The 13,868-nt window shown below is 44.0% G+C and overlaps 1 protein-coding gene across 1 annotated transcript in view; it reads left to right on the top strand.

Moving 5' to 3' along the window:
- Window positions 1–12,104: 12,104 nt before the first annotated feature.
- Window positions 12,105–13,868, top strand: part of MTUS2 (microtubule associated scaffold protein 2) — a 535,610-nt gene continuing 533,846 nt past the window's right edge. The window contains 1 exon segment of the mRNA XM_070409399.1: window positions 12,105–12,233. The gene's annotated coding sequence lies outside the window, so the exon portion shown is untranslated.

Raw genomic sequence — 13,868 nt, 5'->3', positions numbered from 1 at the left:
GAAAACTTTTCAAATAAACTACCTGCACGTGAGACTGTCTTGCCCTGCGTTTAGAAGAACCCAGGCCATAATAACATCAATTTAATGCACAGCTAATGTAGGGTGTTGACTGGGGGTGGCAGATTAGATCTTGGCTCATACAGGGGGAGTTATGGGAACTAAGACCTTTGTACAAGGCTCTAAGGGCAACATTATTATAAAAAGACCCACCCAACAATAAAAGGAGCAAATATGATTTCAAAATAAAAAATTACCAAAATAGGAGGAAACTGCTGAGTGAAGGTGAGTAGAAAAAGCAAATAATATTGTTAGACCTTGAGAACTTTAGGTACTGAAATAATTAAATGTGAAAATTTAGAAAGTGTTCCTAACAGGTTTACTGACATTAAAGAGAAACTTAAAAATATGAGAAAAAAATAAGGAGTATAAAATGAGCACACACATTTGAAAAAGAATGATGAGAATTTGAAGAAATGAAAACAAAAATGCTAAGAAATGGACAATCTCATCTATAATTACTTCCAAAGAATAAACTACTCAGGAATAAATTTAACCAGGATGTAAAAAAACCTGTACTCAGAAAATTATAAGACTCTGGAAAAAGAAATTGAGAAAGATACAAATAAGTGGAAACATACACTGTGTTTATAGAGAGGAAGAATTAACATCATTAAAATGTCCATACCACCAAAAACAATATACAGATTCAACAGCGATCTTGAGAAACAAGAACAAAGTTGGAGGAATCACCCAACCTAATATCAACTATACTACAAGGCCATAGTAATTAAAACAGCATGCTACTCGCATAAAAACAGACATATAGATCAATGAAAGAGAATAGATAGCCAAGAAATACATCCACACCTTTATAGTCAATTAGTATTTGACAAAGGAGGCAAAAACATACAATGAACTAAAGATGGTCTATTGAATAAATGGTGTTGGGAAAATTGGACAGATGTGTGCAGAAGAGAAACTAGACTACCTTCCTATACCACACACAAGAGTAAACTCAAAGTGGATTAAAGACTTAAATGTTAGACTCAAAACCATAAAAATCCTAGAAGAAAACATAGGCAATAAAATCTCAGACATTTGTTATAGCAATACTTTTTCAGATATATTTCCTCAGGCAAGGGAAACAAAAGAAAGAATAAACAAATGGGATACATCAAACTGAAGAGTTTTTGCATAGCAAAGGAAACCATCAACAAAATGAAAAGACAATCCACTGATGGGAGAACATATTCGCCAGTGTTACACCTGACAAGGGGTTAATATCCAAAATTTATAAAGAACTTATACAACTCAACACCAAAAAACCCCCAAATAATTCAATTAAGAAATGGGCAAAGGATCTGAATAGACACTTCTCCAAAGAGGACATGCAGATGGCCAACAGACATATGAAAAGATGCTCAATGTCACTAATCACCAGAGAGATGCAAATTAAAACCACAATGAGATATCACCTCACACCTGTCAGAATAGTTATCATCAATAAATTAACGGACAAGTGTTGTCTGTTAAGGATGTGGAGAAAAGAGAATCCTAGCGCCCTATTATTGGTGGGAATGCAGATTGGTGTTGCCACTGTGGAAAGCAGTAGGGAGTTACTTCAAAAAATTAAAAATGGAACTGCCTTTTAACCAAGCAATTCGACATCTGTGAATATATCTGAAGAAAATCAAAGCACTAATTCAAAAGAACATGTCCACCCTCTGTTCATTGTAGTGTTATTTACAACAGCCAAGATTTGTAAGCAAATCAGTAGATGAGTGGAAAAAAACAAAAAAGCTGTGGTGCATTTACACAGTGAAATACTCTGCTGTAAAAAGAAAGAAAGTTTTACCCTTTTCGACAGCATGTATGGACCTTGAGAACATTATGCTCAGTGAAATAAGCCAGTCAGAGAAAGACAAGTAGCATGATTTCACTCATCTATGGAATTTAATGAACAAACTGAACTACCAAGCAAAACAGAGAGAGACTCATTGATAAAGAGCAGGCAGACAGCTCTGGTGTATGTATGTGGGTGGGGGTGGGGTGGTTGGAGGTTGAGAGATTGAGCAAAAAAGAAAGAAAAAAGAGAGAGAACTCATGGACATGGACAACAGTGTGGTGATTGTGGAAGTAGTGGTGGTGGTGGGGGAGGTGGAAGAGGGCATAGAGAGGATAAATGATGATGGAAAAATAAAATAAAATAAATTTAAAGTAAAAAAATTAAAAGATACAAATTGTCTATATCAGGAATGAGAGACATACATCACTCTAAATCCTATAAATATTAAAAGGATATTAAAGAAATATTATAAACACCCTTATGCCAATAAATTCAGCAACTTAGATGAAATAGACAAATTCCTTGAAAGACACATTACCACAATTCAAGAAGAAATAGATCATCTGAATAGATAATCTTTTATATATTAAAGAAATAAATTTGTAGTTAAAAACCATTTCCACATGAAGCAAACTCCAAAGCAACCAAATCAATAGGAAGATAAGTCTTAAAGGCAGAGGGAGAGGATGTTACAGGATGACAATTGGACTGACAGTGGCAGCAATGGAAGCCTGGAGAGAGAGTAATTGCTCACTCCGATGGGTAACTACTGTGTAAAGATGGAAGGAATTAAGACATGGTTAGGAAACACACTGGAGAATGTTTCACTCCAACAAGCACTCACAAAGGAAGTTTTGATGATGTACTCCAGAAAGAAAGAAACTGATCCCAGAAAAAGGATCTGAGATTCTAGAAGGCATGGTGAGCAAACACTGGCTATAAAGTAATAACAACACTGTTTAATTTGCAGAGTAAAAAACAAAATTGAAATACTATATAATATCACATAGATGTGCAGGGAATAATCAGAGCTTAAGTACTCAAAGGTACTTTATTGTTCAGGAGAAGCACAAAGGTACAAAAAATGAGAATTTTCTGATACTTGTGCACATTATAAGTTTAAGGATAACACTGAGAAAAAAATAGGGTGTATAACTTCTATGACAGGAAATATACAACAATGGAAAATTTCCCTCAAAGGGGGGCAGAAAAGAAGAAACAAATAAAAATGCAGAAATAGAAAGTACACAATTAGGCCTAGCCAGGTGGCTAAGTTGGTTGCAGGTTCATCACGTACACTGAAAGCTTGTGGGTTCGATTCCTGGTTGGGGCACATACCTAGATTGTGGGTTTGATTCCCAGTTGGGGTATGTACAGGAGGCAACCAATCGATGTTTCTCTCTCACATTGATGTTTCTCTCTTTCTCTCCCTTCCCCTCTCTAAAATCAATGGGTAAGCATATCCTAGGGCAGTGGTCGGCAAACCGCGGCTCACGAGCCACATGCGGCTCTTTGGCACCTTGAGTGTGGCTCTTCCACAAAATACCACGTGCAGGCGCACAGGTACAGTGTGATTGAAACTTCGTGGCCCATGTGCAGAAGTCGGTTTTCGGCCTGGGCGAGTCTATTTTGAGGAAGTGGCGTTAGAAGAAGTGGGGGTGTTGGGGGAGGGGTGACACGGTGCAGGCGGGCTGCCGGATACACAGCGCGGAGGAGGCGCGCGCCATTCATGCACGAGTTGAGGATGGGGGAGTTGGCAGGGGTCGACCCCAGCAAACGTACCTCAATCAGATTGAGGACGTTTTTAGCAAAGGCCAGCTTAGGAGTACCCTAATTAAGTTAATAACAACGTACCTACCAATACAGTTTAAGTTTAAAAAATTTGGCTCTCAAAAGAAATTTCAATTGTTGTACTGTTGATATTTGGCTCTGTTGACTAATGAGTTTGCCGACCACTGTCCTAGGGTGAGGACAAAAAAAGTACACAATTATATGTCAAGAGTAGGTTCAATTATATAAGTAATTGATATAATTACATAATATTTATACTATAAGCAATTAAATGAGGTATATTTACAAATGAAAAGATAGGTATTGTCAGATTGAATAAAAATAAATGGATATTGCAAATTTATGGGGAACATACACTAAAGAAAACACAGAAAGGTTAAAAGATAGAAAAGATATGTGGCTATTACTAACCAAAAGGAAGTTTCTGTAGCAATATTTATATTGGAAGAAAAAAAAATTTAACATAAAAAGTAATAGTGAGTCACTATATAGTGAAAAAATATATAATTTACCAAAAATATATAACATTTCAAAACTTGTTTGCCCCTGATAACATAGCTCCAGTACATACAAGCAGCAGTTGAGAGGACTGCAAAGAGAAATGGACAAATTCAGCATCATAGTGGGGGATTTTACTATTCCTCTCTCAGTAACTGATAGCTCATGGAGACAAATATTAGAAAGGATATAGGATATTTGGACCCAAAATTAAAAAGCTTGGCCTAATGAACATACATAAAACCCAACATCTAAAAATTAGAAGATATACATTCTTCTCAGGAACATGGAGTATTTATGAATAGATCACCAAGCCCGTCTATACCAATTTTAAAGAGTGTATCCAACAGATCATGTCTTCTTGCCGCACTGCAAGTATGATAAGAAATTAACAGTAAAAAGATATCTCAAAAAGCCTCATACATTTAGAAATTAAAGGCACTTGCAAATAACTCATGGGTCAAGAAGGAATTCTTACCATTTGCAACAGCATGGATGGAACTGGAGAGCATTATGCTAAGCGAAATAAGCCAGTCAGAGAAAGATAAATATCACATGATCTCACACATTTGTGGAATATAATGAACAACATAAACTGATGAACAAAAACAGATCCAGAGACAGAGAAGCATCGATTAAACCGTCAAACCTCAGAGGGAAGGTAAGGGAGGGTGGAGGTAAGGGGGAGAGATTAACCAAAGGACTTGCATACATACATATAAGCCTAACCAATGGACACAGACATCAGGGGGGTGAGGGCATGAGTGGGAGGGTGGGCAATGGGGAGATAAGGACACATACGTAATACCTTAATCAATAAAAAAAAAATGGATAAAAAGTAATTTTAATAGAAATTTACAATTTAATGATATTGAAAGCACCACATAGAAAAATTTATTTGAAAAAAATAAAAATGGATAATTAATGAGCTAAGCTTTCAACTTGAGAAGTTTGAAAAAGAACAATAAAATAAACCCAAAGAACACAGAAGAGAGGAAATAATAATGACAGCAGAAATTAATAAAATTGTAAATAAAAAACAGTAGATTCAACAAAGTCAAAATACAGACAAATCTTAGGAAGAATGAAATAAGAGAAAAAGATTAATTAAGAAAAAATGGCACATCTAAACAACATTAGAAACAAATGAATGTAACTATACCTGTAGAGGTAGGAAGTATTTAGAATTAATAAGAAAATATTCTAACTGACCTTATGCCAGTTGTGGAGGGTCCAGAGATTTGTGGCCCAGACTCCCCTGCAAGGAGGGACTTGTTGCCTCAGCTGGGGGGAGTGCTGTGAGCCTCACCTGAAGATACTCCCTCCCCCAAGAGCACACCTTCCCCAGAGAATTCACATCCAGTGACCGATGTGGGTGGGGACATAAAAATCTGGTCATTTAGCCCACCTTGGAATAGCTCTGACCATGTCATATATGCAGTGGTGTGCTTGTAAATGTTTAACACAGTGGTTCTCAACCTTCTGGCCCTTTAAATACAGTTCCTCATGTTGTGACCCAACCATAAAATTATTTTCGTTGCTACTTCATAACTGTAATGTTGCTACTGTTATGAATCATAATGTAAATATCTGATATGCAGGATGGTCTTAGGCGACCCCTGTGAAAGGGTCGTTCGACCGCCAAAGGGGTCGCGACCCACAGGTTGAGAACCGCTGGTAACACCTGGTTCCTTGGGGGGAAACCCTGATTTGTAGTGTTTGCCAATTTCTGTGGTGTAAATACACATCTCATGGGTGACTTAAAGTTACAAAAGTGATACCATGAATGTGAAGTTGGAAAGAGATGCCCAATAGTACATTATCATATACAGGGTGGGGAAAAGTAGCTTTACAGTTGTTAATATGTAAAATCTCTCTCTATATAAAAGCCTAAGTGACTGTCCACCCATTCGACTGTTCAGCCGGTAGCTATGATGAACAGTGACCACCAGGGGGCAGATGCAGGAGCTGCCAAGCTGCGGTGACTTGGAGGTAGAAAGAGGAGGGAGCCTGATTTTGGGGTGCGTCACCTGAGAACCACCCTCTCACAATCTGGGACCCCTCAGAGGATGTCAGAGAGCCAGTTTTGGCCGATCCCTGCAGGCCAGGCTGAAGGACCCCACTGGTGCACGAATCTGTGCACCGGGCCTCTAGTAATATAATAATTGATAAATAAGAATAAACTGTGTTTCATGTACTCACAACTGTAAACCTATTTTGCCCCACACTGTAGTATTGCCACCATATAGATATTTGAGTTGTAAAAAGACTCAAGAGCATATATAAATGTAGCAAAATAATGGAAGTGATTTGTTAACTTTTTTTTTATTTTAATTAAATTTTTATTGTTCAGATTACATTTGTTCCTCTTTCCCCCCCCCCCATAACTCCCCTGCTTCCAGTTCCCGCCCCACCCTCCACCCTCACTCCCCACCCACTGTCCTCATCCATAGGTGCAAGATTTTTGTCCAGTCTCTTCCCGAATCTCCCATTCCCCTTTCCCCTCCAAGAATAGTCAGTCCATTCCCTTTCTATGTCCCTGATTCATTATAATCACCAGTTCATTCTGTACATCAGATTATTTATTCACTTGATTCTTAGATTCACTTGTTGATAGATGCATGTTTGTTGTTCACAATTTGTATCTTTACCTTTTTCTTCTTCCTCTTCTTAAAGGATACCTTTCAGCATTTCGTGTAATACTGGTTTAGTGGTGATGAACTCCTTTAGCTTTTCCTTATCTGTGAAGCTCTTTATCTGACCTTCAATTCTGAATGATAGCTTTGCTGGATAAAGTAATCTTGGTTGTAGGTTCTTGGTATTCAGCACTTTGAATATTTCTTGCCATTCCCTTCTGGCCTGCAAAGTTTCTGTTGAGAAATCAGCTGACAGTCGTATGGGTATTCCCTTGTAGGTAATTGAGTCTCTTTCTCTTGCTGCTTTTAAGATTCTCTCTTTGTCTTTTGCTCTTGGCATTTTAATGATGATGTGTCTTGGTGTGGTCCTCTTTGGATTCCTTTTGTTTGGGGTTCTCTGCGCTTCTTGGACCTGTAAGTCCATTTCTTTCACCAGGTAGGGGAAGTTTTCTGCCATTATTTCTTCAAATAGGTTTTCAATATCTTGCTGTCTCTCATCTTCTGGCACTCCTATAATTCTGATATTAGTCTGCTTGAAGCTGTCCCAGAGGCTCCTTACACTATCTTCACACTTTCGGATTCTTTTTTCATTTTGCTTTTCCAGTTGGGTGTTTTTTGCTTCTTCAAAATTCAAATCTTTGGTTTGATTCTTGTGCTCCTCTGGTCTGCTATTGGGTATAATATTCTTTATTTCAGTCCGTGTATGCTTACTTTCTAATTTCTTTATCGTAGCATCGAGGGTCTCATTAGTTTTCGTGAGGCTCTGCTCAATTTATTGCAAGCCCTCAAAATTGCGATTTTTAGCTCCATATCCTCCATTTCTGTCATGTTTTTTTGTCTCCGCATCTTTTATGCTTTCTTGGTGCACCCCCTTGTGGTCTTTGTGCGCAGTCTTGTTCTAGTTAAGCCTTAATTGTTGTAGTTAATACTAGAGGGATTTGACCACCAGGCCGACTGGCTGTGGGAATCAGCTGTGTGGAAAACTTCAGTCCTCTGGGGAGGTGCTAATCTAGCCTTTGCCTGAGGCGATCGGCAAATGGCTCTGCGCAGGGCTTGGGCAGGGTGGGATCAACAGGGCGGCGGGAGGGAGCAGCTATGGCTGCTCTCAGTCCGTCCCCAGGGGCTCTGCCTCTCTGTCCCAGCAACCGCTGCAAACCTTGGAGGGACCGTAGCCAGACAGTCCCGCTTCTCCCGTTTGAGTCTGGGTCCCTAGAGACTCGCCCGGATCTGTAGCCCAGAGTCTGAGACTCCCTCCTGATTGAAAACGACAACTGCGCCCTCAGCCACCAGCCCGTTTTGCGCGCGCACCACCGCACCACCGTACCTTTAAATTTTCCACACTGCGCCTCCTCTGAGCCTCGGAATGCTGTTGTTTTTCCTTCTAGTTGAAGAGTCTCTCCTCAGCCAGCCTTCCTGTGGTTCTGGTTGATGTCCGTTCCGTCTTTTAGTTGTATTTTTGAAGTGGTTGTTTGCGGCTGCAGTCTCCGGTGTTTACCTATGCCGCCATCTTCGATTCTCCAATATATCTGTTAACTTTGTTTTTAATATAATATATAGAAAATTATAAGTTTAATCAATCTTCAATGATAGCTGTATTTAACAACTGGCTCACAAAATGCCTAAATATCTAACAACTGACATTTCAAGCCAGTACAAGCAGGCCCCGGCACACCACTCTGTATGTGACCCTGAGTAACCTGGGCCTGGCTGATGCCAGGTTGGGCTTGAATCACAATCCGGTTAGTCCCACTGTCCAGTCCTGGTCTACTTCCCTTCCCATAGGCACTGATCCCTAATAACATCCTGCTATGTGTCAGTCAGTTGCTATGTTCTGACTGTTTGTGTCCCCCCAGATTCAGCTGTTGAAACCTAACCCCCAATGTGGTGGTAGGTATCAGGAGGTGGGCCCATTGGGAGGTGAGTAGGTCCTGAAGTTGGAGCCCTCCTCAATGGGATTGGTGCCCGGAGAGCTCACTTACCCTTTTTGTCTAGGTGGTTACAGTGAAAAGACAGCTGGTTAGAAAGCTGGCTCTCACCAGATACCGAGTCACTTGGCACTTTGATCCTGGACTTCAAGCTTCCAGAACTGGGAGAAATAAAGGTCTGTGTAGAAGTCACCCAGTCTAAGGTAGTTTTGTTACCACTGCGTGGATGGACCAAGACACTAGTCTCCTGCCAAGTGTCATTCATGACTTGCAACATTGCTATACCCTTTCTTCCTCTTTTACCCTGGGCATTTTAGCAATTTGGAGTTGCACAGGGCAGATGCCTTTGGCCACCTACATGCCCCTCAGTCTGGGGAGACAAGGGGGAAATACTCCCGAGACCTGCTGTGGCAGACACTTTTGATGCCTGCACCACATCTCCTTGGCTGCCCTTGAACCATAGCTCTGATGGCCCTCCCTTGGGAGTGGAACTCAAATCAACAGTGCCCCCTTCCCCAACAAAATGCTGCCACTCGGCACTGTTTTTCTGCCTCAGTGTCTTCTAAAGCCCTGGTGAAGGGAAGTGCAAGGGAGTTAAATAAGTCCCATCTACAGAGAATAAGAGCCAGATGGTCACCTCTCAGGCCCCATCTTTGAAATGACAATTCTGGGAGGATTTTTGTAAGCTTCTCAGAGACCCTGCTATATTGAGTACTTGTGAATAGCAGTGACCTTTATAGCACACCTTTTCATACTTTCCTGTCTCAATATTTCAATTTCCTCACTCCTGCTTCCTGGGATTACCTACCAAAATAATCTCTCCACCTCCAACTCCTTCTATCAGGCTCTGTTTAGGGGGAACGTATATGAAGATACCTGCTGATCTTTTTTTATTTTCTCAAAAGAACACTCTACTCTTCTTTTATTTTCTAAATGCAAACATAACCAAATGTTAAAATGGGACTTGGAATATCTGCTGGGAACAGCGGATGACTATGCCGTTTGGGACCTCTGAGAGGCAGATGCCAAGAAGGATTAGATGCGGGAAAAATACACTGAGAAAACACCTGTATAGGGTAGTGCAGGAGGAGAAAGGAGGTTGGCAGGTGGGCAAGGAGAGCCTTCTGACTGCCATGCAAGACTGACACCTGTGAAAGGAGAGGGAAGGGAGGGAGGTGGGGTAGGAGGAGCCTCAGACCGCAGGGCAGAGCTGAGTACCTAGGCAGGGTGATGGGGAGTTCTAGAAGAAATGCTGCCCATTACGGGGGTCCTGCATCAGGTGGAAATGGCCCAGTTCTGGCATTCCCACTATGCAAAGCCATGGGCTGGGAACAACTGGGAACCTCAGCCTTGGTGTGAGCACTGTTTAGGAGGCTGTCAGTTAGATTTGAGTGGCATGCCTCAGTGGCCACAGAGAGAGGTGTCTCCACACTTTATTTTTAATTTATTTAAAAATATGTTTTTAGAGAGATGGGCGGGGGGAGGAGAGAGAAACATCGATGTGGGAGAGAAATATCCATGGGTTGCCTCCCATATGCACCCTGACCCTCCATATGCACCCTGACGGGGTCCAGACCCGCATCTCTGGCGTGTGCCCTGATGGGGAATAAAAACAGTGACCTTTTGGGGCACTGGATGATACTCACATCAGCCAGGGCTCCACATTTTAATTAGAGGCATTGGATGATTTGCTTTGTAAGGGGTCGGCTGCTTTCTGCCCAAATTTAAGAAAAGGGGGGAGGGATCAAGGAGAAGATGGGTAGTGAGGATTAGGAGGTGCCGTGAGGAAAAGGAGGGAGTGTCCTGCCACATCACGCAAAGGAAGGGGTGCTTCTGGAAAACTGCTCCGAGACCTTGGCATGTATCACCTGCGTTGGGGATATGCATGAGTTCAAAAATGGCTGCCTGATTTCTACACAAGAACCGCCAAGGAGAGAGGCTGCTCAGAGCTGCCTGTGAGCAGAAAATGAGGAGGGACCTGCACGGACGTGGGTGAAGGTAGCAGGGTCTGCCTGCCAGGGCATGGTGACCCCGCAGAGGGTCTCTGTGAGGCAGGCCACCAGAGGAGAAGCTGACTTGGAATTGAGGCCCAGGGCCTGGTGCAGGGGACATTTCCATGCTGCCACTCGGAGCTACCAACCTTCACAGAGCTAGCCGGGAAGATACAGAGCAAGGAAGAAAAAGCAGACAGTTCTCTTCCCCATGCAGGCTCTGAGCTGGGTCAGGCTGGGAGCTGACAGGGGTGGGGCTGGAGGGGTGCGGGGGAGGGTTTAGAGGGTTGGGAAGAGTTAGGGGAGGTAGGGGGGAGGCTTAAGTGGAATGGGACTGACATTCTGATTTGGAGTGGACTGGACTTTTTAATACCAGAGAATCAGACTGTTGATTAACACCTGAAAGCGACAGAAAAAGCTATGAAATCTGCCCTAGATTCTTCCAGCAGAGAAGGGAGAACTGATAAAATAATTTTAAAAGACAGTGGTTGGGGGAAAAGGGTGCTGTTTCATGACTTCCCTTCACCAAGTAGACCAACTTGTTTAAAAAAATTTAAATAGTATAAAATATTGTTTAACATGGCAGTTTGGAAAAAGACACTCCCCTTAAAAACACCATCACCAAACAGTGCAAGGGACCAGTCCCCCTTCATTTTCATAAAGACAAGTATTTATTCCACCGCCGTGGGGAGCGGAGGAACAGCGCTCTCCGAACTCGCCTGCCTTTGGAAACCTCCTCGGTGCACTGCCCAGGAGGCCCAAGGGTCCCCAAGGGTCCTCGCGAGGTCATTCATCTATTTATTCATCACAGCATCACATCAAGGCTCTCAGAACCCCTCAGACAGCGCCAGGCACACTTACATAAACTCGATTCTAGAAAGAAACGCTAGCCTTTCCCGCAAACAAATCAACTCTGGGCTCCTTGTGAATCCGGAATCTTCCCGTCCTTCAAATTCTTCCCACGGATGAACCCCAATTCCTCCAGCTGCTCTTAATTCATTTGGGGCTCCCTCTTCTGTTTTAAGTGGAAAACAGCAGATCCACTCCTCGCATACCCCTATCCTGTCGCCTCCGCCCTCTGTCTTCCTCCTTCCTTCCCTCGGGATGGGGGGGTGGGGGGGGGTGGGGGGAACGCTCTGGGACCGCTATGGGCACTCCCACGCAGCGCCCCCGGCCCGCCCTGAGCTGGAGCGGGCGGCAGAGGGCGCTGCGGGTCCCGGCCCGGGGGCTGCGGGCTGCGGACTGCGGGGCCAGGAGGAGGCGCCCGGGTCCCGACGTGTGCATCTCCCGGCGGCCGCCGAGGGGCGCGCGACACTGCCGCCCGCGTCACCCTCTCGCGGGGCCGGCTCGCCGCCCGGCGGCTGTCACCGCGGATCGCACCTCGCTGGCAGCGCGGGCTGCGCGACGCGCTCGTGGATCGGGCTTCGCCGTCACCGCCCCGCGGCTTCCCTTTGTCCGCGCAAGGCAGGCGGAGGGGCAGCGCGCAGCGGCGGGCGGACAGCACCCCGACGTCCGGTGGGCGCCCCCGCGTGCGTCCCGCTGCCCGGTACTGGAGCGGGCGGCGGCCGGGGCGGGCGGCGCTGGGAGCGCGGGAGCGGGGCGGGCGTGCGCGGGGGCGGCGGCGGCGAGCCGGTCCCAGGTGCGGGGGCGTCTCTTGCGCCTCCACCTGCGCCACTTCTGCCGGCTTCTGTTGGCAACTTTGTCGCCCCCTTTTGCGGACGTCCTCGGCCGGCCAGTGGAGCCCAGACCTGTGGTTAAATAGGAAACGAGCTGGATGAGGAGGCAGAGGAGGAGGGAGCGTGTCGGAGCCGGTCCGGGGTGAGACTCTCATGGAGGCGGTGGTGGCTTCCTGGGCATTTTCCGTGGCTTTGCCCCACCCAGGTGAGCGCATCCCTCCGCACAGTCGGGCAGAGCCGGCTGGGCTCTGGTCCTGCCTCCTAGACCTTCGGGAAGACAGGTGCCGGAGTTGGGGAGGGATTGCAGCCCAGCCTGGCAGCGGGCGTTGATCTGCCTTTTCTGTCACCGTGATGCTCACGCTGGCCTGCCACATCCCCGCCGGCCAGGGCCCAGGTTTGCAGCTCAGTAGGCACCTCGCATGCTGCCAGGTTAAACATGCTCCGTCTTGGAAAGGATGGTAGGTTAGTTAACCGAGTCACCGCCTACCCCCAGCTTTGGCTAGTTTGTTCTGTGTCTTCGCCTTAATTTAGTCAGAATGTGTTATTTCCTTTGAGGTTTATAATGGCAAAACAGCAAAGCGGGTTGCTACATCCATTTTTTTTTTTTTCATTCGGAGCCTGTGCACAGAAGGAATTTCAGGCACACAAGTGATGTTACTACCAGTCTATTTTAAATACAAACACGGAAAGAAGTACTCTTGGCAGGACACCAAAGGCGCCTGTACTCTGTTATGTAAGGGCTTTAACACATATTTGCTCATTGGTAAAGTTATAGGTGTGGGAGGTTGATGATAAATGAGAACCGTCATTTCTGCTTTAACCCAAAACTTTATTTGAGGATAAGCAGGGTCTTAGCGTGAGACATCCATTAAGATAATATAGGGCCTTTGCTTTGAACTGATTAGGTAGAATTGCAAAAACATTGACCAATAAAATAGGTTTTTTAAAGGCTAAAGAAAGTTGGTGAATTTTTTTTATTATGATAGTAATAAAAAGGATCCCACAGATATCCTTTATGGCTTTCAAACTATAGAATGATATTTTATATCTGATGGAAACTAATTATGAGCTGCCAGTTATTAAAGATCTCCCCCGCAAAAATTTCTCCTCTTATTTTTTCAGGTACGAAGAAGGAAAAGTAGAAAGCATCAGGTATACTAATGTCTAGGCATCCCCTTTTTGTGCGCCACCCCAGTATTTCATTCTAACTGGTTTTGGGTGGTGCTGTGGCATTTGTAATGTTAAAAGCTCTGCTGGTGATTCTAATGTGCAGCCAGGGGTAAGACCCATTGTATTGCACTGGTTTTTTTTTTTTTTTTAATTTGTCACTTTGTAGTCCCAGGTGTGGCTACAGTGGTTTAAGGGAAGTAAAAAATAAGTGGTTAGAAATATGGGAAGAGAAAACTGGTATTGGAAAGATGTGTTGAAGAATTATAGCATGTACACTTTTGTATTTTGTCTAAGTATCTTTCTTGATTTTATAAAAAAAAAAACACACCAAGAAT

This window comes from Myotis yumanensis, unplaced genomic scaffold, assembly GCF_028538775.1.
Source record: "Myotis yumanensis isolate MYYU_CA2020_CCGP unplaced genomic scaffold, mMyoYum1.0.hap1 SCAF_3, whole genome shotgun sequence".
In the NCBI taxonomy this organism is placed as follows: Eukaryota; Metazoa; Chordata; class Mammalia; order Chiroptera; family Vespertilionidae; genus Myotis; species Myotis yumanensis.
This window is presented reverse-complemented; position numbering and strand designations above follow the sequence as displayed.